Source organism: Eurosta solidaginis, unplaced genomic scaffold (genome assembly GCF_040869045.1).
Source record: "Eurosta solidaginis isolate ZX-2024a unplaced genomic scaffold, ASM4086904v1 ctg00001082.1, whole genome shotgun sequence".
Classification (NCBI taxonomy): Eukaryota; Metazoa; Arthropoda; class Insecta; order Diptera; family Tephritidae; genus Eurosta; species Eurosta solidaginis.
In genome coordinates this window covers 503,871-527,302 of record NW_027136920.1, presented here as the reverse complement: position 1 = coordinate 527,302, position 23,432 = coordinate 503,871, and the positions used below count along the sequence as shown (strand labels likewise).

General features: G+C 37.2%; 1 protein-coding gene across 3 annotated transcripts in view; it reads left to right on the top strand.

The window, feature by feature from the left end:
* The window catches only part of LOC137235799 (axin-like), a 647,628-nt gene that overhangs the window by 143,057 nt on the left and 481,139 nt on the right, over window positions 1–23,432 (top strand). The gene's annotated exons all lie outside the window — the stretch shown is intronic.

The window sequence follows — 23,432 nt, the reverse complement described above, 5'->3', positions numbered from 1 at the left end:
GTAAATGAGATGAAATTTAGTAAAGGATCTTGATAGACTTATGGCTAGGTGTATAAATAGATATGATAGGTGTGGCTGTCAGCTTTGCGTAGGTATCTCTGGTTGAATAGGAAGCGGACAAAGTTTAACGATAGGTCTAGTTGTGATTCCCTGTTGAGTTCGTATGTCGGCTATTCGCACGTTCCCGTCTGACCCCTGATAGATTTTCTCGATGCGGTCTTATACGCCATTCGTTTGGGGGAAGTAGTTCGTTTTTAATAACGACAAACTCCCCGATGGATAGATTTTTCTGTGGAACTTTCCACTTATATCTTTGGTGTAACTCCTTAAGATACTCATCTTTCCAACGCTGACTGAATTGTTGGTGCAATAATTTAAGTTTCTCCCAACGGTTTTGAAGTGACAAATTGTCGATGTGGGGTTCTGGTGTGGCAAGAAGAAGACCGCCTCTTAAGAAATGACCTGGTGTTAGGGCTAAAAGCTCTTGGGGATCGCTAGACATGGGTGAAAGTGGTCGAGAGTTCAAGACGGCTTCTATTCGCGCAAGGACGGTTGCAAGCTCTTCGAAGGTGAATTTATGGCTTCCTGCAACTCGCTTGAAATGTAGTTTGAAACTCTTGACGCCGACCTCCCAGACGCCGCCCATGTGGGGAGCGTTAGGAGGTAGAAATCTCCATTCAAAGCCATGTATACAGTACTTGGCCCTGACGTCATCTGATGATTCTTTGATGAACTGATTGAAATCTTGTTGATATGCGCGACTGGCACCGACGAAGTTTTTCCCATTATCCAAAAAGACACACTGGGGCAGGCCGCGTCTTCCGATGAATCTAGCGAAGGTAGCTTGGAATGCTTTAGTGGAGAGATCCGAGCAAGGTTCTAGGTGGATGGCCTTGGTAGAAAAACAGACGAACACACCGACGTAACCTTTAAGAACAGGTGAGTTTCGCAGTGGGGATGATTTTAAATCGAAGGGACCTGCAAAGTCAATTCCGGTATAGGTAAATGGGAGGGAAAAGTTGGATTGCTCTGGTGGTAGAGCAGCCATGATCTGTGAACGTGAATTTTGTTTGAAGATAGTGCATGCTTTACAACTACGTATGCAACTTTTCACTTTTGACTTAAGTCTGGGTATAAAATATTTCTGCCTCCCGGTCCTGATCATCAATTGGTGTTCGGCATACATCAATAAGTTGTGCAAAAACTGGAGGAACAGGTAACAGAGCCGTGAAGCTTCCGGAATGATGATTGGTTGCTTTTCGCGATCGGGGATAAAGGAATTTGCCAACCGGCCGTTTACTCGAAGGAGTTGATCTTGATCTAAGAGATGGTTCAAAGTCAGCAGTGAGCTTTTCTTGGAAATTGGTTGTTTATTAGTTAGATTGCTATACTCTTTGGGATAATGTCTTTCTTGGGCGAGGTTTATAAGTCGCACTTTTACCCAACGAATTTCCTTTTGAGTTAGGACTACTGTTTCGTACCGTGTTCGGAAGTGGACTGTATTGGATTTGGTTTGATACGATGGATGAAGCGAAACATATAGGCTATAACTCGCAAGGCTTTGGGCCAAGAAGAGAAACGATCGAGAATGTCTGATTCAGTTTCCGTGAAATGAAAGGCTTCTACTTTGCGTTCTTCGAGAGAAGCGACCTTTTTTGGGTGCGATGTTGGCCATTGCTCTGGTGGCTTCAAAAGCCACATTGGTCCATGCCACCAGAGTGATTTATTTAGTAGGTCTTGCGGACGGCAACCCCGTGTACCCAGGTCAGCAGGATTGTGATTCGTGGATACGTGTCACCATTTGATATTTCCGACATTTTGAATGATTTGCGAAGTGCGATTGGCTACGTATACTTTCTACGTACAAGGAGGTTTTTCTAACCAGGAAAGTACTATGGAAGAATCTGACCATAAAAAGATTTCCGAATCTCCTAGAGGAAGTTGCTTTGTAACATTTTTGATACATTTCGATAACAAAACGGCACCGCTCAGCTCTAAGCGTGGGAGGCTTACGGTTTGAAGTGGTACTACTTTAGTTTTGGAGAAGAGAAGATGTGAAGCTATGGTATTACTATTATCAGTTCTTATATAGATGGATGCGCAAAATGCCTTTTCAGAGGCATCACAAAATCCGTGAATCTGAATTTTATGACTTGGTGTGAATTCCGTCCACCTAGGGATTTTGTATTTCTCCTATACTGGGAAGATCCGAAATAAACTGATTCCATTTTTGAAGCGACTGTGGTTTTACGTCCCATCCAGTTCCCTCTAACCATATTTGCTGCAGCAGTATTTTGGCTTGAATTATAATGGGCGATAGCCACCCTGCGGGGTCAAAAAGTTTCGATACCGAGGATAGGATTTGCCTTTTCGTTGCCTCTGTAGCTATTGGAATGATTTCCGTGGAATATGAAAAGGAATCATTTAAAGCATTCCACTGGATGCCGAGAGTTTTGGTGGAGCTTGAGGAATCAATCTTGAGAAAATCGGACTCTAGTAGGTCTTCGGTCGGTATACGACGTAGAAGTTCAGAATGATTAGCAGTTATTTTCTTTAAAGGAAACCCAGCTGAATTAAGGCATTGAATGAGTTCAGATTGAGCCAATATACAACTTTGAAGGTCGTGTCCCCCAGTTAGTATGTCATCGACATAGGTCTCTTCGGTGAGAATTCTCTTAGCCAACGGATGGGAAGTTTGGGAATCATTTGCTAACTGGTGTAGTGTGCGTATGGCCAGATATGGCGCGCAATTAACTCCGAAGGTTACCGTTTTTAGTGCGAAGTCTGACAGTTTGACCTCGTTTCCTCTGCTAAAGAGAATTCTTTGAAACTGTTGATCATCTTCATGCAATAGAATTTGTCTTTACATTTTTTGAATATCGCCGTTGAATACGTATTTGTACAATCGCCAATTTAAAATGACAAGCATGAGATCTGATTGTAAAGAAGGACCTATGTGAAGTGTGTCGTTAAGAGAAACTCCCGATGCTGTTGGCTTTGAAGCATTAAAAACCACCCGAACTTTGGTAGATTTACTGTCTGGTTTTACGACAGAGTGGTGGGGTAAGTAGTATGAATAATAACAATCATTTTTATGTGGTCAAGTGATAAATATTCCTCCAAAACTTTATTATACTCATCTCGGAGTTATAGTTTTTTATTAAGCGAGTGTTCCATGCGAATGGCTTGCGACATTGCTTGGGAACGCGATGGACCAAGGGAGAGGCTCGATGGAAAATCTGATTTGAAAGGTAATCTAACGACGTATCGTCCATCTGGTTGCCTATAGGTGGTATTGTGATATAGATGTTCACAAAAGGTATCTGCTTCGGAGGGTGGGTGCCTCTCCGATACTTCTTCTAACTCCCAAAATCTTTTAAGTTGTGAATTAAGACTTTCGTTGGAATCGTCCACGACATGGGTGTGGAATGCGGAGCATTCGGTAGATTTTAAAGGCCCACTTAAGTACCATCCGAATATGGTATTTTGTGCGAGAAGACTACCAAGCACTTTGTGTTTGACAACCGGAAGTAAAAGTTCTGGTATTAAATCGCTACCGATTAAGAGATCGATTTGAGAAGGTGTGAAGAAAAATGGGTCGGCGAGGTCGAGAGCCTTAATTTCCGAGGCAGATGGTTTTTTGATTTGGAACGTAGGTAACGTGCTAGTGAGTTTGTGGAGAACAATCGCTTTGGTGCTAATACGAATGTTATGCCGTTTGGCGACAAGGGTAAGATTCCAGACACGCGTTGAATTTTCGACAATCTTGCCGCCCATACCACTAATGGAAGTTACCTCGATCGGTAGGGAGCTGCAACCGATTTTGAATCTTTTCAGAGATGAAGGTTTTCTGAGATCCTTGATCGATTAGAGCTCGGAGCGTATATCGCTGACCCAAGTGTTCTATTTGTACCTGGGCGGTTGGAAGCAACGTTTTTTCGTTGTTGGTTGAAAAGTTAGCTTGAACATTGGATTCGGCTTCAGGTGAAGGCTTAGGAGAATCCTTACCCTCTGTAATATCAAAAATAGGATGTCTTGGTTTACTTGATTTGGCCTCTGATGTTTCCGTATGCAACAAGGCGGTTGCATTTTTTTTTGATTTTGGGTTTTGGTTCTGAGCTGACCGAAACCCCTTGAGTTTTGAGGCAGGAAAGACATTCGTTTATGGTACTTTGAATTTTTTGGATAGCTTCGCTATTTTCTGAGTTGGCAGACGGGAGATTGAATATGGTTTTCAACTGTTTGTCAATGAGAATTCGTTTGTTTTCAAAGTGCGCTCTTAACGCCTCCCAAGCTAGAGAGAAATTTTCATCCGATAGACTATATTGCTTGACTATGGCACCTGCCTTGCCTTTGGTTTTGTTCCGCAAGTGATACAGTTTTTGTGCTGGAGTTAGCTTAGGGTGATTTAGGTATACTGATGTGAACATGTCACGGAAGGCGGGCCATTCTTCATAGCCACCGTAAAAGGTCTGTGTGTCACAGGGTGGGATTTTACTACATGGAGCAGGAGTTTCAACCAAAGGCATGGAAAGTCGATTGGTATTGGCTGAACTAAATGTGTTGCCTTGCAAGATTTTTAGTCGATCCATGATCTGCGACTTACAAATGTAGAAGCTCTCCGTGCATAGTTGAAATTTTTTAGTTGCTTCTTCTTTAAAATCAGCCGGAACAATTTTATCGTCAGCCAGACACACTTTTCGGTAAGCGATTTGAAGGGTTTCCCTAAGAGCGTTAAGGTCTTGAAGTTTAACTTCAAGTAGGGTGTCCGTCTGATCCTCGGGATCTTCTTTGTCAAATTGTGTACAGAAAAACACAAGATTGTTTGAATCGAAAATGAAATCAGCCATGATTGGTGAATAAGTGGACATGATGACGCTCGTTTGAAAAAAACTTTAACTGAAAACTTTAAACTCTTGACTTTATTAAACTTGAAGTCTGCCAACCGCGGAGGCGAAAACGTTTAAAATAAAGAAAATTATTTGAACGCACTGAAATATTAGGTACTTTTGTTACACCCAAAGATAGACCGCATAGGGTGGACAGAAAAGATGTTTTAGCTAGTCAGAATTATGTAGCTTGCCAGAAGTTTATATACGTGGTATGATCAAATCTTCCTAGGGTTAGAAGATGGATTTATGTTAGAAGTTATAAGCTCTAGTGACTGTGTCTTGGCAGACTTCAGTTCTTTCCTGAAAGCTGCGTTGGCCTTTTTATATTCAATGAGATTAAAGTCATTTCTGTTATGTTTGAAGTTAGACCATAAAGCCTTCTTTTTATTCCTAAGGATTGTGAGAAGATTTGACCAGTAGGGCAATTTTGCTGAAAATTTACGAGTATTGATTTGGGGTATTGATGAGTGGGCTGCAGAGCGAATAATAGACTTTATTGCCGAGTCTTCAGCATTTATATTCGGGTGGGGAGGTTTATTATAAGACAGCGAAGTGACGAGGGAGGAAAAGGTAGGCCAGTCTGCTTTTTCCGTTAAGAATTTAGCTCTAGGTTTGATATGATATGGTTTGGGGATTGTGAGGATGGTGATGATTAGAAAATGGTCAATATTGTGAAGATCATCTATTGTAGAGGAGGGAAACTTGGCGGTTATTGAAGCAGAAGCTTTGACAACATCAGGATGAGTAAAGGTACCATGGGTAGAAAAATGGGTTGGAGCACCGTCGTTAGGAACGATGAGGTCGTTTGAAAGTACTAGGTCTTCAATTTGTTCCCCTCTTTTATTTGTGGTAGGGGAGCCCCACAGGGGACTCCATGCGTTAAAGCCGCCCATTAGAACCACTGGGGTGGAAAATCTGCAATATATGCGAAATATCGCTAGTATTGAATGGTTGGTGGGGTGGGATGTAGAAGTTTATTATAGTTATGATGAAGCCAATGTCTACTTCGACTGCTATGCACGAGATATTGGAAACTATTTTAATATGTTTGTGATTAATTGATTTCTTTACAAATACAGCCACTCCTTGCTTACAAGAAGTGTTTTGGGCGCTATTGTAAAAGTAGCTGTGGTATTTATTTGGGGCATATGCTGTTTTATTAAAGGGAATATGCGTTTCTTGCAGAGATATAATCTCAAGGAAATTTTCATTAATTAAAGGGCGCAGGAGTTTTTGTGCATCGCTTGATCGTGTGACCAAGATGCTGGCAATTTTTGCTTCTCATTGGATTTGCGTAGTATGGCCGTACCTTGGTAGTATACCAAGAGACTTCAATCTTCTCAGGTAAATGGTACATATCAAAAGTGAGTAGCACTACGCCACTGGGAACTTGTTTGTTATTGACGTTCTTAGTGAATTTATAAATTGACACTACACCCTGTTCTCTCAAATTATCAACAATTTCATTGTCTGGTACTTCGTCAAGGCATGGGGCGAAAATTGTGCATTTTGATTTTTATTGTTAAGGTTATTATGTAATTCGATCGTAACTTCACAAATTCCAAATAGCTTTTTGTTGTTAAAAACTTTTGGGCATTTGTTCGTCTTTCACAAAAAGGAGAAGATTGCCATCTCTAAGTTCAGAAATATTTAGGATTTCGGAACTCACGCCTTTTAGGGCTTTATGCACGGCGAAGCACGAATATTTATTTAATGGCTTATCTGAATTCACTGCACTTACCACCAAATACTTTGGGTTTTGTTGTTTTTTCTTGGGTTGTAAGGGTGGATAAGAATCAAAGTTATTCAGACATAGAGGTTGAGGGTTTTGTATTTTTTTCGCTTAGATTTGGGGCTTGAGGATAACAGAGCGAACCGGTTATCCCCAAGAGGGGGTCCCAGCTGAGACATTGCTTTCAAAGTTTAAAGTTTTAATTTGTATACACTTGCTAGCACCTGCTTAATTGAAAGAAGTTCTTTCGCACGTTATTTAGTTAACCTATAAACGAAGAAGGTGTAAAGGAGATTACAAGAAAATTCACTGAGCGCACTTTAGACACAACCGTTCACGATGAATATCAGTCGATGACTGTCTTCCAAAATTATATTTCAAAAAAGGAAAGAAAATTTGTAGCACAATAGATACAAGCACCCTAATTGTGGAGGGTAAGATTGACTTTGGACAATTCTTCACCAGGCTTACAAAAGAAGCCGGCAATTTAAGTCTTGTAAAGAAAGATACAGCTGTCCTTAGGGGACAAATTGTTTAAAGATAATTATACTCGAGTAAGCAAAGTTAAGGAGATAGGTACCAAAGTTCTCAAAAATCTAACAATAGCACCAACCCCAGAGGTTATGAATGTGTCAGATCCCGGGAAAATTAAAGAAATTCTCCATAAATATCATGACGATCCTATCTGGGGAGGCCACCCAGGCATAAATCGCATGAAAAATAAAATCAAACAAAAATATGGTTGGAAAAATATGAAAAATGACATAAGAAAATATATAAAAAATTGCATCCACTGTCTGAAAAATAAAGTTAACAAAAATATAAAAGAACCAATGGCTATAACGGAGACATCTCCGAAAGCATTTGACATAGTACACATTGATACAGTTGGACCACTACCAAAATGAATTCATGGAAATGAATATGCGATAGTATCGTTTGTGATTTAACTAAATACTTGGTCCCAATTCCAGTCCCAAGCAAACACGCTGTGATGGTTGCTAAAGCTGTATTCGAGCATTTCATTCTGATTTATGGTTGTATGAAAACAATCATGACGGACATGGGAACATAATACAAAAATAACTTATTTGAAGAATTATGTAAACTTCTAAAGATTGAACACAAAACTTCAACACCTTACCACCATCAAACTTTAGGAACTGTTGAACGCAGTCACAGAATGTTTAATGAATATGTACGTTCTTACATATCTAGTGACAAAGACGATTGGGATGAGTTGTTATAACACACCACCATCTACTGTACATAAATATTGTCCTTTTGAGCTCGTATTCGGAAAAAACCCCTTACGAATTCCAAAAAGAAAATACAATAAGCCCAATCTATAATCATGAGGCTTACGACAAAGAAATTAAATAAAAACTACAAATAGCACAACAAAGAGCTAGAATTTAGTTCAGGAAGCCAAAATAACACAAAAATTAAATTACGATAGAAGTAGCCATAGTATAAAAATAGATATAGGAAGATTGGTATTAGTTAAGGACGAATCAAGTCATAAACTTAATAGTACATATAAACGAAAATATAGGGTAGAAAATATAGATAGTAGAAATAATTACACTTTAATTCCCTATAATGTAGAAAATATAAAAGAAAAAAAGAAAATTATAGTTCATAAAAATAGGCTTAAACCGCTGTAATAGAAAAACTAATTACAGTAGCACATTTTGAATAAATAAAAGCATGCCACTTTACTCATACTCTCCATTGAGTCTCATTACACAATAAAAAGCACAAAAAAAATATATAAAGTTACGTCATAAATAAATAAAATAACAAAGTAAGCACAAACGGATTCAAATATTAATTGTACCACTCGAGTAGCCATCCATAATTGGTGCACAAATTGCGTATGACTACTCTCTCAAAGGCGGATGGTGTAGCATTCATTCATTCAGTCATGTGAACAAACACATATTTTCGTTTTTCTTGAGACGCACTGACTTTTACATACATATTCATCAATTCTGTACATACATACAGTCTATGTCTACGTCTCGTAACTTAAGGCTTCTTCTCTTTCAAATTCCTCACACGCAATTTATTCCCACGACCAGCCATACGTATAAACTGCATTTCTCATACTCTATTCCGATTTTGCTTACTCCGCATTGCCCACCAAGCCGAATATATGCAATTCATATCTTGTACACTTAGTACGTAAGTATGTAATAATGTAAATATGTATGCAGGTAACTCATAAGAATTAATTAGAATTATTTTGTATAAATACTAAGGTAACTTCCCAAATAAAGACAATAATTGTTTTGACACCAAACCGAAAACAATAGTTTTACTTTTCCATACTATAATATGTATTTATACAAAATTTAACTCAGTAAAGCCCCAGTTGCATACCAAACGGGTGGCGTGAAATAGGCTAAATTCTTTTAGCACATTTCTTCGTTTTTAACTAAAAGTTCGTGTTTTTATTATTGAAGTAAATGGGCGATATATGTATATGGGTGATATATGCCTACTGGGGAACCGAGCACCCAAAACTAACTTCGGTAGCGCGCCAACAGGTACCTCCCGAGTGGTGTGGAAAAAGCTATTTTTAAATTCAATTTCAAGTAATTTCACCATAATTCTATGTCAATTTCTTTTGATTCTACATATTTTTTATATTTTTGTTTAAGGAGCTCCATACCAAAACTTTATAATTACATTTGAAAAGTTTGTAGAAAATTTAAGAAAATACAATCAAAAAGTACAATGTCTTAGATGAAATTCAAAATTTTAACGAAGAATTTAAGTACATTAGACCAGTTTGCTATATTTCCACTCACTGCTTAACTATTAACGCATTATTGCACTACGCCCCAACACTGGATGCATAGACTGAGTTGAGAACAAGTAAGGAAGGCTAAGTTCGGATGTAACCGAACATTACATACTCAGCTGAGAGCTTTGGAGAAAAAATGAGGAAAAACCACCATTTAGCAAAATGAACCTAGGGAAACCCTGGAACGTGTTTGTATGACATAGGTTTCAAATGGAAGGTATTAAAGAGTATTTTAAAAGGGAGTGGGCCATAGTTTTATAGGTGGACGCTATTTCGGGATATCGCCATAAAGGTGGACCAGGGGTGACTCTAGAATGTGTTTGTACGATATGGGTATCAAATGAAAGGTGTTAATGAGTATTTTAAAAGAGAGTGGGCCTTAGTTCTATAGGTGGACGCCTTTTCGAGATATCGACCAAAATGTGGACCAGGGTGACCCAGAACATCATCTGTCGGGTACCGCTAATTTATTTATATATGTAATATCACGAACAGTATTCCTGCCAAGATTCCAAGGGCTTTTGATTTCGCCCTGCAGAACTTTTTCATTTTCTTTACTTAATATGATAGGTGTCACACCCATTTTCCAAAGTTTTTCCTAAAGTTATATTTTGCGTCAATAAACCAATCCAATTACCATGTTTCATCTCTTTTTTCGTATTTGGTTTAGAATTATGGCATTTTTTCATTTTTCGTAATTTTCGATATCGAAAAAGTGGGCGTGGCCATGGTCGCATTTCGGCCATTTTTTATACCAAGATAAAGTGAGTTGAGATAAGTACGTGAACAAATTTAGTAAAGATATATCGATTTTTCCTCAAGTTATCGTTATTATAATTTAAGTTAAATTAAAGTTAATTTATTATAATTTTTGTTCGACTTATGTCATTAAAAGTATTCTAGACGAATTAAATGAAAAAGGGCGGAACCACGCCCATTTTGAAATTTTATTTATTTTTTATTTTGTTGCACCGTATCATTACTGGAGTTGAATGGTGACATAATTTACTTATATACTGTAAAGATATTACATTTTTTGTTAAAATTTGACTTAAAAAAAAATTTTTTTTTAAAGTGGGGCGTGTTCGTCATCTGATTTAGCTAATTTTACACACATCCGATTTTGCTAATTAGCACACATATAGTAATAGGAGTAACGTTCCTGCCAAATTTCATCACGATATCTTCAACGACTGCCAAATTACAGCTTGCAAAACTTTTAAATTACGTTCTTTTAAAAGTGGGTGGTGCCACTCCCATTGTTCAAAATTTGACTTAATTTTCCATTTTGCGGTAAGGTCAACGCACCTACCAAGTTTCATCGCTTTATTCGTTTTTGATAGTGAATTATCGCACTTTTTCGGTTTTTCGAAATTTTCGATATCGAAAAAGTGGGCGTGGTTGTAGTCCGATTTCGTTCATTTTAAATAGCGATCGAGATGAGCGCCCAGGAACCTACATACCAAATTTCATCAAGATACCTCAAAATTTACTCAAGTTATCGTGTTTACGGACGGACGGACGGACATGGCTAAATGAATTTCTTTTTTCGCCCAGATTGTTTTGATATATAGAAGTCTATATCTATCTCGATTATTTTATGCCGTTACGGATTACCGTTATGCGAACAAAGTTAATATACTCTGTGAGCTCTGCTCAGCTGAGTATAAAAATACAATTTGGTCGAATTTCGACCACATGCGATACTAGTAATGCTTATTTTGCAAATCGAACATCCAATAGAGCAGGTGGATGTGCCATTCTCATACATAAAACTATTCCATCCTCATTAGTATCTGCAATTGAATATGAAGGAAGCAGCTTCTTGACCGTAAAATTAATCAAAGCAAATATGTATCATGTATCTATAGATTCTGCGCTTCCGATATTGGTTCTTTCGTTGAAAAGTTCGAGATTGATGTTTTGAAATATTGGTGATTTTAACTTAAACCTACTAAAATCAAACATAGACATCATTAATTGTGTGAATGTCGTATTTAGTAAAGCGGTTCTTTTCTTAAATCACGAGATGTATACTAGAAAAGGAAATGGTTCAAAAACTATTTGGTCATGCTCTAACAGATTTAGTAGAATGCACTTATACTTTATAGTTAGATGACAATGTTTTACCTGACCATAGACTTTTATCACTAACTGTGAATAATAATATACAAAACTTTGAACAGCAAAAAAAGAAATGAAAGTCTTTGATTTCACCCTGTTTGAAATTAATAACCATTTAAATACCATTATAAATCATACAAACTTATCAGACTTTCATAGGCAGCTATGATAAGTATTGAAAATTGCACTAAATGTGTCAAAAAATCAAATAAAACTATTAAAAAACCATGGACGAAATTTTATCTTTAATCAAAGAGAGAAATAAATTTTACAAACTAAATAAGGAGTATCAGAATAACTTCTATTTCGAAACCCAATTTAGAACTTTGCAAACTTTAACGCGTAATAAAATAAACAGAGCAAGAAAAGAGTTATATGGAAGACATGGAGAGTTCTTAATCGGCTATATATGGGCAAAAGAATGCATCGTCTCTGGAATAGAATACAATGATTAAGTTTTAACAAAACATTCTGAAATAGCCGATACTTTTAACAATTATTTTATAAACATTACAAAAGAATGCATCGTCTCTGGAATAGAATACAATGATTAAGTTTTAACAAAACATTCTGAAATAGCCGATACTTTTAATAATTATTTTATAAACATTACAAACACTCCGGAAAACTTTGAGTATGTAAAGAGTCACTACGATATTGAGGAAGTAAGCCGTGCAATTTGCAGCCTTAACCCAAGGTCGGCCAACGGGCCCGATGGAATTTCAACAAGATTTTTACAGAAATATGAAGACGTGTTATTTGGTCCCTTGTCGAATTTTATAAATCAGTGCTTCGAGAGCGGTCAGTATCCAGATGAATTATAAATCGGTTCTGTAGTTCCCATTCACAAATCTGGAAGCAAGGAGGTTTGCTCAAACTACAGGCCAATAACAAAATTGAGTGCAATCGATAAGGTTTTCGAAAGCATTTTGCTGAACCGACTCAAAGATTTTATTAAAATTAACAATATAATAAGCGATAATTAGTTTAGATTTACCGAAAACTCGAGCAAATTATCTGCCAGTATCAATTGCTCAGAATTTTTATACGAAAACTTAGATAAGAAAAAATATGTTGCAATGCTCTCAATAGATCTCAGCAAAGCGTTTGACTCAGTAAATATTTATATTGTAACGAATTTACTTGCAAATCCTCTTATTTGCAATCCTCCGCTAAGTTCGAATCACTAAACTGTTGAATAAATAACTCCAATATTGAACAATGGAAAAATGGCCTTTATTAAAGTACTTCACAATAACACCTATACTTTGCTACTCGCTGGCTTAATAACCAAACTGATTGATAACTCAAATGAAACTCTACTATTGGCCGCCAGATCGCGTGCTTAATCAAACTGATTGATAGCTCCACTCAAACTGAATTACAGCGCCTCTACATCTGCCGCCTTTTACACTCTTTGATTTCCTCATTCGCATTTTTGTAGAATCTACTAGCATTGTCCATGAGCTCTCAAACTTCTCAGCTATAACTAAAATTGCACAATTTTATACATCTTTTAGGTGCTTCCAGGATCTACTAGTCCAGTAGCTCTCAAACTTCTCAGATATATGCATGTGTTAGTGCATTGACTCTCCGCTGCTCGTATACGTACATGGTACATATATGTAGACGCAATTATTTATTCGTTTATGTAGATACATAATGATTGAATTATTGATGTGAATGTTTGTAGTTTACAGTCTCTCGCGCACACATAGGCGTATAAGTAAATGCATCTATGAGTGACATCTCTCGGCTGCCTCATATATGTGTATACATGATTTTATTATTGACGTAAATATCGCTTAGCATGCCTTAGCATCGCTTTAGTGATGGTATAGCTTAGTGATGCTAATATCCGTGACACTGCCCTCCACCTAAGTCTGATCGTCCCGATCAGACAAATCTCTCGATCTAAACGCTGCTAGCAGCTCCAAATGAACCACCTTTCTATTTCGTGGTTTCCCAATGGTTTTTATGCGGTAGATGGAATTCACAACCTTGTACGGGCCTTCCCAAATGCACCGAAATTTGGCTGGAACACCTTTCCGCCGGTGAGGGTTGTTTAACAGTACCAAATCTCCCTCCAAGAACCCTTCCGAATTATTGTTCTCATTGTACCTGCGTTTGATCTTACTACTCATTATCCTTAGTCGTTCCCTCGCACTCTGTTGTTTGACCAATGAACTACTTCGCAAAGCTTGCGCTTGACGGATTGGCTTGACAGTATCGTTCCGCCGTTTCCCAACAGAAGTGCGCGATGGCTTGAAACCACCCTTGCATGCTTCCTGCAAAATTTTTGCAGTCGTTTTAGTGCGTCCATTAGGGTTTGTCAATGCCGGTGTTTTTCTCGCAGGTACTTTTGATTTCGCTTTGTTTGGCCCATTCGTTTCATCAACCTTTACCTTTGACTTTCGTGGCCTTTGTCGACTTTTCTCCACCAGTACTCGATTACTGCTGAAACCTTTTTCCAAACTGAAGTTAATTGCCACATCCTGGTTCTTATAATGCATAATCCTTTTCTGCATGTCGATCCTGATGTCATAGTCAACTAGGAAATCCACTCCCAATATGACTTCATCAACGATTTCTGCTACAACGAATTTGTGTAGAACCATGACCTCCCCAATTAAGACCTCACATACCACTTCTCCCTGGACTTGGTTATACTCGCCAGTAATCGTACGAAATCTTGCTCCAGGTAATGGCTTTACTTTCCTGTTGACCAAATCAGATCGGATCAATGAATGAGATGCGCCCGTATCTACAGTCAGTACACGCTTCTTGCCATCCACATTTCCTTTGACGGCAAGACTGCTCGATTTCCTTCCAGTTTGCGAGATAGGTATCACACGACATTCCATAGCTGGGGTAAGTCCTCGATTTTTACATTTGACTCGCTCTTGTTTATCTCCTCCAGCTTTGCGTTTACGACCAGCCAAGTTGGAACTACCATGACCGGTTCTGCAATGACGTGCAATGTGACTTGGGTTACCGCACTTGAAACACTTCATAACTCCGGCATTATTTTGTTGTAATCCCTTCAGTGCTTCCAAAATTGTGTCTACCCAATCGGGCCTTTCCACTTCCACGCGATGAGCTTTGTATGCGGGCTTACTCAAAAGTGACGCTGTTTCCTGAGTCAATGCATGGGATACCGTTTCAGCAAATGTTGACTTTGGGTTCGCGTATGTGGCTCGCTTCGTTTCGACGTCCCGTATGCCGTTAATAAAGCTCTGAATCTTTACCCTTTCTGTGTATTCCACGGGTGCGTCCGCATTTGCAAGATTAGCCAATCTTTCAACATCCGAAGCAAACTCCTGTAACGTCTCGTTTCCTTTTTGGTAACGGTTTTGCAACTCAATTTGGTATATCTGTTTTCTATGTTCGCTTCCATAACGTCTCTCGACAGCGGCCATCAATGCTTCATATTTGTTCCGCTCTCCTTCGGGAATCGTCTGTAGGATTTCGGCTGCTGGCCCCTTCAATGCTACGAATAGAGCAGCCACTTTATCTTCAGCATTCCAGTTGTTCACTGCTGACGTCTTCTCAAATTGAAGCTTGAATACCTCGAAAGGAACAGAGCCGTCAAAAGATGGAGTTTTTATCTTCGGATTGCTCGTTGGACCAGCTGAGCGATTTAGTTGTAACTGTTGCTTTCAACGCTTCTATCTCGGCATCAATTTTGTCCTCGAGTTGTAAAATTTTTGCATCCTGCTCGTCCAGTTTCACAAAGAGCTGCGATGATACCTGTTCCGAAATGTTTGTCGACATTCCAGATATACGTGCCTCTTGCGCTTCCAATTGAGATGACATTTGCGACGCCATTTCGGAAATGCGTCCCTCCTGTGACTCCAGCTGAGATGCCATTGTCGATGTTTGTACAGATACTGTGTTCGTCACTGTCTGCGGTGTTTCGTTTTTTTCTTCCATTTTTGTTGTTTTTTTGTCGCTATCATAATGAAAGTCATACTCATCAGCATTGTAGATTCCTTCAAATACCATAGGTACACTTAGTCGTTTTGTAGCTGGGATTTATCGCCAAAAGTAGCCACTCCACGGACTTCGAACTCCTCCTTCAGTTGCTGGATCGTCAATTCACGCAACTTTGGCATGCCCAAGTTTATTCGGAATTTATTCAACAATCCCACTTCTGACACCAATTGTAACGAATTTACTTGCAAATCCTCTTATTTGCAATCCTCCGCTAAGTTCGAATCACTAAACTGTTGAATAAATAACTCCAATATTGAACAATGGAAAAATGGCCTTTATTAAAGTACTTCACAATAATACTTATACTTTGCTACTCGCTGGCTTAATAACTAAACTGATTGATAACTCAAATGAAACTCTACTATTGGCCGCCAGATCGCGTGCTTAATCAAACTGATTGATAGCTCCACTCAAACTGAATTACAGCGCCTCTACATCTGTCGCCTTTTATACTCTTTGGTTTCCTCGTTCGCATTTTTCTAGAATCTACTAGCATTGTCCATGAGCTCTCAAACTTCTCAGCTATAACTAAAATTGCACAATTTTATACATCTTTTAGGCGCTTCCACAATCTACTAGTCCAGTAGCTCTCAAACTTCTCAGATATATGCATGTGTTAGTGCATTGACTCTCCGCTGCTCGTATACGTACATGGTACATATATGTAGACGCAATTATTTATTCGTTTATGTCAGGGCCATTCAAAACTGAAAGTGCATCTGTATTAATGAGAGCGCAATCGGCGCGATGATCGTGCGGGTGAATTGATTTTTCATTTAGTCGCTTACTAGCAAGCAACGACCATGTGTATTTATTTATTTATTTATTATTTAAAGTCGACGACAAACTATGGTCGACTGCATAATATAAAAGATATATAAATATACAACTCAAAAGATAAAATTTAAGATATATCGAGATTTCAACAATGTTATATTACACACAAAGAAATATTAATGAACATTACTATTTAATTTCCAAATATAATAATAATAAGAAATAATTTTTCATACATATTTTGATACCGATCTGCCGATACCCACCACTGATGTTGCTAAGCCAAGTGCCAAGTGCCAAGCGACGACTAATGCGGCAGTTACTCACGAACGTACGTACCAAAAACGTGTCAGCTGACACGACCTATCTTATGAGTGTGCAATGTAAACGAAAACTCACCGACGTGCAACGCCCGTACGTTCGTAGCCCGGAACGTAGAAATCAAAACAATTTTGATTTTTTCCGTAAGAGCGTGTCAGCTGATCGCTCTCTCACTAGACAGAGTTGCCTAGTAAACTTTTGTGCGCTAATTTTTGACCGTTTGCAATTTTATGCAAAAACACCTAATTAAAGTTTGAAAAATTGTGAAAATAATTCGAAATAATTATGTAAAAGTGCTGATTATAAATATGTAATCTATTTATAATTATTTAATATGTATTCCGGCCTTTTACAATATCAAAAATTATATTGGAAAAAGTTGATGTTTCCATAAGCATTCATGCAAAATGGTCAATGGCAACAGTGCTTATCTGTAAACAGTACACACACAAATATGTTGTGTACATGTACACAGACGCACACATTGATTCCTACGGGCTTGAGAGTTCGGTCAAACGTGCTTCGTACGACAAACGTACGGCACACGTCGGTGGGTAACTGCCGCATAACTCAATTAACGACGACAGAGCGAATCATATGCGTGTGAATTGAGAGGGCACAATTGTGCTATGAAATGAATGGCCCTGGTTTATGTAGATACATTATGATTGAATTATTGATGTGAATGTTTGTAGTTTACAGTCTCTCGCACACACATAGGCGTATAAGTAAATGCATCTGTGTGTGACATCTCTCGGCTGCCTTATATATGTGTATACATGATTTGATTATTGACGTAAATATCGCTTAGCATGCCTTAGCATCGCTTTAGTGATGGTATAGCTTACTGATGCTAATATCCGTGACAATGTTATGATCCAAAAGCTTGAGGAGTTTTTTAAACTAAAGCTTTTGAGATTGAATAGAATACAATGATAAAGTTTTAACAAAACATTCTGAAATATCCGATACTTTTAATAATTATTTTATAAACATTACAAACACTCCGGAAAACTTTGAGTACTCCCCAGAGCCCGGAGCTGAAATACCTTATCCTTTTGATATGAGTCACTGCGATATTGAGGAAGTAAGCCGAGCAATTTGCAGCCTTAACCCAAGGTCGGCCAACGGGCCCGATGGAATTTCAACAAGATTTTTACAGAAATATGAAGACGTGTTATGGTTTAAAACGCTGTACATTCCTCATTTGCCATACGAGAAGCTCCGGATCTCTTCGGAGGTTATCGCGACTTTTGTTAATTAATTTTATTTTATGTGAATTCGGACTAAAATTTTATAATGATGAAATGGGAAACGCACGAAATAAGTTTTACCATTGGCTGTATGGTTTAAAACGCTGTGCATTCCTCATTTGCCATACGATTTGAATAATTCTTTTTTAAACTAAAGCTTTTGAGATTGATGTTTGAATTTTTGTTTGTTGACATACATAGCGCAAAGTGCACGAAACTGGCCAATTTTAAAGGTAAATAATTCTCCTGCCTTTTCTAATAAATTCTAGTAAGCAAATATCTGTTCAAAATAATTGTAGAGCCAACCCAAAAATGAAAATAAAAGTAAAAAGAATTAACATCTGTAATTAGCGAGACATGCTCATATTGCTTTATACAATTGTTTTTGTTATTGATATTAGAGAAAAATAGCAAAGTTTACAAACGGCGATGGTTACTAGGACATGTTTCTGAATTTCACTTCTTCATCAGCTAGCTTCTCGGGAGCTGAGTATTGAACTCGAATCTCCAACATGCATACTAGTGTAAAGGCAGATGCCTTTAACCACTCAGCCATATGAATGCCCAGCTTTGCAATTGGTCTCTAAGTGTTGCCTTTTTGTTGCTATTCCTTTTATTCACCATTTAGGTACATACTAATTTTATATGTTAGTTATTTAATCCCAATTATATGCAATGTTGTAGGCGCGCTTAAGAACTTAGTAACAATGGATTTTTATAGTCTTGCGTTTTATAAGCAGAATTCCGCTATAAACTATAATAGATGATCAAGAAGTGAAATTCAAAAACATGTCGTAGTAACCATCGCCGTTTGTAAACTTTGGAATTTTTAATATCAATAACAAAACCAATTGTATAAAGCAATATGAGCATGTCTCGCTAATCAAATACAGATAATAATATTGATATAATAGTTACCTGCGGAAGTTCTGTTAATAAAAAGCAGGACTGTAAAAATCCAATGTTACTAAGCTCTTAAGCGCGCCTAAAACATTCCACACAATAAGGATTAAATAACATACAGAATTAGTATGTACCTAAATGGTGAATAAAAGGAATAGCAACAAAAAGGCAACACTTAGGGACCAATTGCAAAGCAAGCAGCGGACCATTCATATGGCTGAGTGGTTACACTAGTATGAATGTTGGAGATTCGAGTTCAATACTCAGCTCCCGAGCAGCTAGCTGACGAAGAAATGAAATTCAGAAACATATCCTAGTAACTATCGCCGTTTGTAAACTTTGCAGTGTTTCTCTAATATCAATAACAAAAACAATTGTATAAAGCAATTAGAGCATGTCTCGCTAATTATATACAGATGATAATATTGGTATAATAGTTAACAGCGGAAGTTCTACTAAGAAAAAGCAAGATTGTTACTGAGCTCTTAAACGCAACCATTCCACACAATTAGGATTAAATAACATACAGAATTAGTATGTATCTAAATGGTGAATAAAAGTAATAGCAACAAAAAGACAATACTTCGAGATCAATTGCAAAGCCAGCAGCGGGGAATTCATATGGCTGAGTGGTTAAAGGCATGTGCCTTTACACTAGTATGAATGTTGGAGATTCGAGTTCAATACTCACCTCCCGAGAAGGTAGCTGACGAAGAAGTGAAATTCAGAAACATGTCCTAGTAACCATCGCCGTTTGTAAACTTTGCAATTTTTCTCTAATATCAATAAAAATAACACTGGACCACGAATTTCAATTTTTTTCTTTACCAGAAACGCCGTTATGAAATTCGTATGTAAAATCACCCCCTGATTTCGAAAATTGAGTTCATTTTTGATTCTATGGTACCGTTTTTGAGATATTTGCAATTTACCGTTATTCGAAAAAACCAAAAAGATGGCTCCCTTTAATTACGTATATCTGACGAACGGGTCAAGCAATTGCAAATAAGTTTACAGAATCGGAAAAACGATAAAATTTGCTATAAATGCGTCATACATTGTTTTTTGCTCAACCATATAGTTTTCGAGATATTAGCTCATCATTTCAGATTTTTGTTTTTTTTATGAAAAAATATGAAAAAAATTACTTTTTGCGAGGGCAGCATTCCAAAACCACAACTTTTTTTCCAAATAATTTTTATTTACGTAAAGCTCTGTTTAATAAGAAAAAAGATAAGCTATCATCGAAGAAAATCGATGCAAAACTACGTAAGTTATAAGCGATCAAATAAAAATACCCAGGTTGCGCAACTTCAATGTATGTATACATACATATATTAAAGGTATAAAGTGCAAATGGGATATTATCCGGATAAACGAATAACACCATAACAATGATAATACTTTTTCTTTAAATAAATCAAATAGTACTTTTAATACTCGAATTGTTTTATAGTAGGTAGAGTGGTTGCATCGAAAGGAAGAGTGGTTGGGTTCGAAAGCTGCTGTAGGCATGTAGTTATAAACATGTATTTCCGTCACTTATGGGTAAGTATGCAGGTAGATTTTCAAAATTATAAGACACAGAAAATTTTTAAAGCCTACATCTAAAGCAGGTAGTATTTTCTTTTCCCGGCTTCGTATAAAAAGGAACCTTTCTGTCTAGGTAAGATTTGATTTTTTAAATTTTATTCTTGCTCCGAGTATAAATATGAGTTAATGCGCCTTGAAACGTCATAACATCTGCAAGGCTCGCCGAAGATAGTTCAGTTCATAAGTCAAATTTCAAAACCGTGATTTAGTAAAAAAAATAAAATGAGTAAAAGGACGCGAGAATTTGAGTGTAATAACGATCCAGATATGTTCTGTTTCATGTGTGGCCAATATACTATCATAAGGCGACGACGAGTGTTCTCAGATCATATCAAAACTTTATACTCCAAATATTTTGGCATTGAGCCTAAAAATACTGAAAAACCATGGACACCGAACACTTTGTGTACATCGTGTCGAGTAGAATTGATTCAGTCGGAATCCGGACAACAAATAAAATTTGATACACCAATGATATGAAGAGAACCTACTTGCCATTCAATAGAGTGTTATATTTGTCAAACAAAAGTCCTTGGCGTTGGAAGATCAGGGAGAGTAACCTATGCCAGCGTACCTACAGTGACATTACCAGTACTACATTCAACGGCAGTTGCGGATCCAGTTCCATTGTCAACAGTAACATTTGAGTGCGGGGAATCAAGTTGTACTGAATTTGGCATGGGAAAGGAGAGAAACGTTCTATCACAAGTACAACTTAATGATTGGATAAGAGATTTGGAACTATCCAAGGAAAAGGCCGAGATCCACACTTCTCGTATGCAACAATTTAAATTTGTATCATCCGATGTTAAGGTGATATATTGTAGAACTCGTCACGAACCATTTTCCAAACACTATACCAAGAAAGACAGTATATGCTACTGCAACGACATTCCTGGTTTATTCAAAGAGTTTGGTCAAACATATGATTCAAAAGAGTGGCGATTGTTCATAGACAGCAATAAACTGAGTTTAAACGCTGTATTATTGCATATTGGTAACAAAAAGCCTTCCATCCTGATCGCACATGCAGTAAATACAAAGGAAACCTACGAGGAAATGCAAAAACTACTCAAATTTATCAAATATGAAGAGCATGATTGGAAAATATGTTCTGATCTCAAAGTCGTTGCAATGCTATGCGGTCTACAAAGTGGCTACACCAAGCACTGCTGCTTCCTCTGCAAGTGGGATAGCCGAGCTCGTAAGGACCACTACGTCAGAAAGGATTGGCCGGAAAGAGTCGAGTTTACCGTTGGTGTGGATAACATCAAATACACCCCTCTTGTCAAGATAGAGAAAATCATACTTCCACCCTTACACATCAAGCTCGGTCTCGTTAAAAACTTTGTTAAGGCTTTGGACAAAGAAGGCGAAGCATTCGACTATTTGAAAACAATTTTTCCAGATATTTCTCAAGCCAAGATAAAGGAAGGTATTTTTGTCGGACCACAAATAAAAAAGTTGATCAACAATAATCAATTCAAAGGACTACTCTCATCAGTTGAGGCAGCAGCGTGGTAATCCTTTGAAAACGTCGTTGCTTCTTTTCTCGGTAGACACAAAAGCCCTAACTACGAGCAGATAGTGAACGACTTAATCAATAATTATGCGAAAATGGGTAAATATTAAAGGCTTATTAAAATTAATTTCCCAAAATTCTATAACTTGTTTACGTAAATAATATTTTCTTTCCAAGCGTAAATATGTCGTTAAAAATTCACTTTCTGCACTCACATTTGAGCTTTTTTCCGGCAAATCTTGGCGACGAAAGTGACGAACATGGTGAAAGGTTTCATCAGCAAATGAAATTAATTGAAAACCGATATCAAGGATTCTGGGACGTCGCAATGATGGGTGATTACTGCTGGTTTCTCATAAGAGAAACCGATCCTAAACTGAATAATCGTCAAAGTCGAACACATAATTATTTCGACTACATAGTAAAATAAAATTAAGATAAAGATTGTTAGAATATAGTACAAACATAAATAAATTAAAAAAAAAAAGTTAAAAATATGGGTAATTTCATTCATAAATTGAACTTTTAACTAAATAGAAACAGAGCATAGCTAGATATTTCACTCTTCTTTATACCATACATACGTTTTGAGGTATACGTTGAAATTGCGCAACCTGGGTATTTTTATTTGATCGCTTATAACTTACGTAGTTTTGCATCGATTTTCTTCGATGATAGCTTATCTTTTTTCTAATGAAACAGAGCTTTACGTTAATAAAAAATATTTGGAAAAAAAGTTGTGGTTTTGGAATGCTGCCCTCGCAAAAAGTAATTTTTTTCACATTTTTTCATAAAAAAAAACAAAAATCTGAAATGATGAGCTAATATCTCGAAAACTATATGGTTGAGCAAAAAACAATGTATGATGCATTTATAGCAAATTTTATCGTCTTTCCGATTCTGTAAACTTATTTGCAATTGCTTGACCCGTTCGTGAGATATACGTAATTAAAGGGAGCCATCTTTTTGGTTTTTTCGAATAACGGTAAATTGCAAATATCTCAAAAACGGTACCATAGAATCAAAAATGAACTCGATTTTCGAAATCAGGGGGTGGTTTTACATACGAATTTCATAACGGCGGCTCTGGTAAATTTTGGCCGTCGACCAGTGTAATTAATTTAAAATTTAAAAAATAATAATTTTTTCGAAAATCAAAAAATTGTTTCTTAACATTTCAAATTTAACTTTTTTATCGTAATTTCGTCTTGGGCTGGCTCTATAATTATTTCGAGTCAAGTTCTGTTAAATCAAACTTATAGAATTAAGCAAAAGAATGAATAACCGTAAACATTCGCCAGTGTCGCGTACTTTTCGCTTAAAATATAATAATGTGTAAACAAACAGGAACGCTAAAACCAATCTCCACTATGCAATTTTAAATCTTAAAAGCTTTCTTTAATAAAAAAATATTGTAATCGCATGGAAAATGAGAAATGACAGCGTTTTTAACCATATGTTTTAATATTGAGCCACTGTTGGGCGAAGCCAACAGTAAAACCAATAT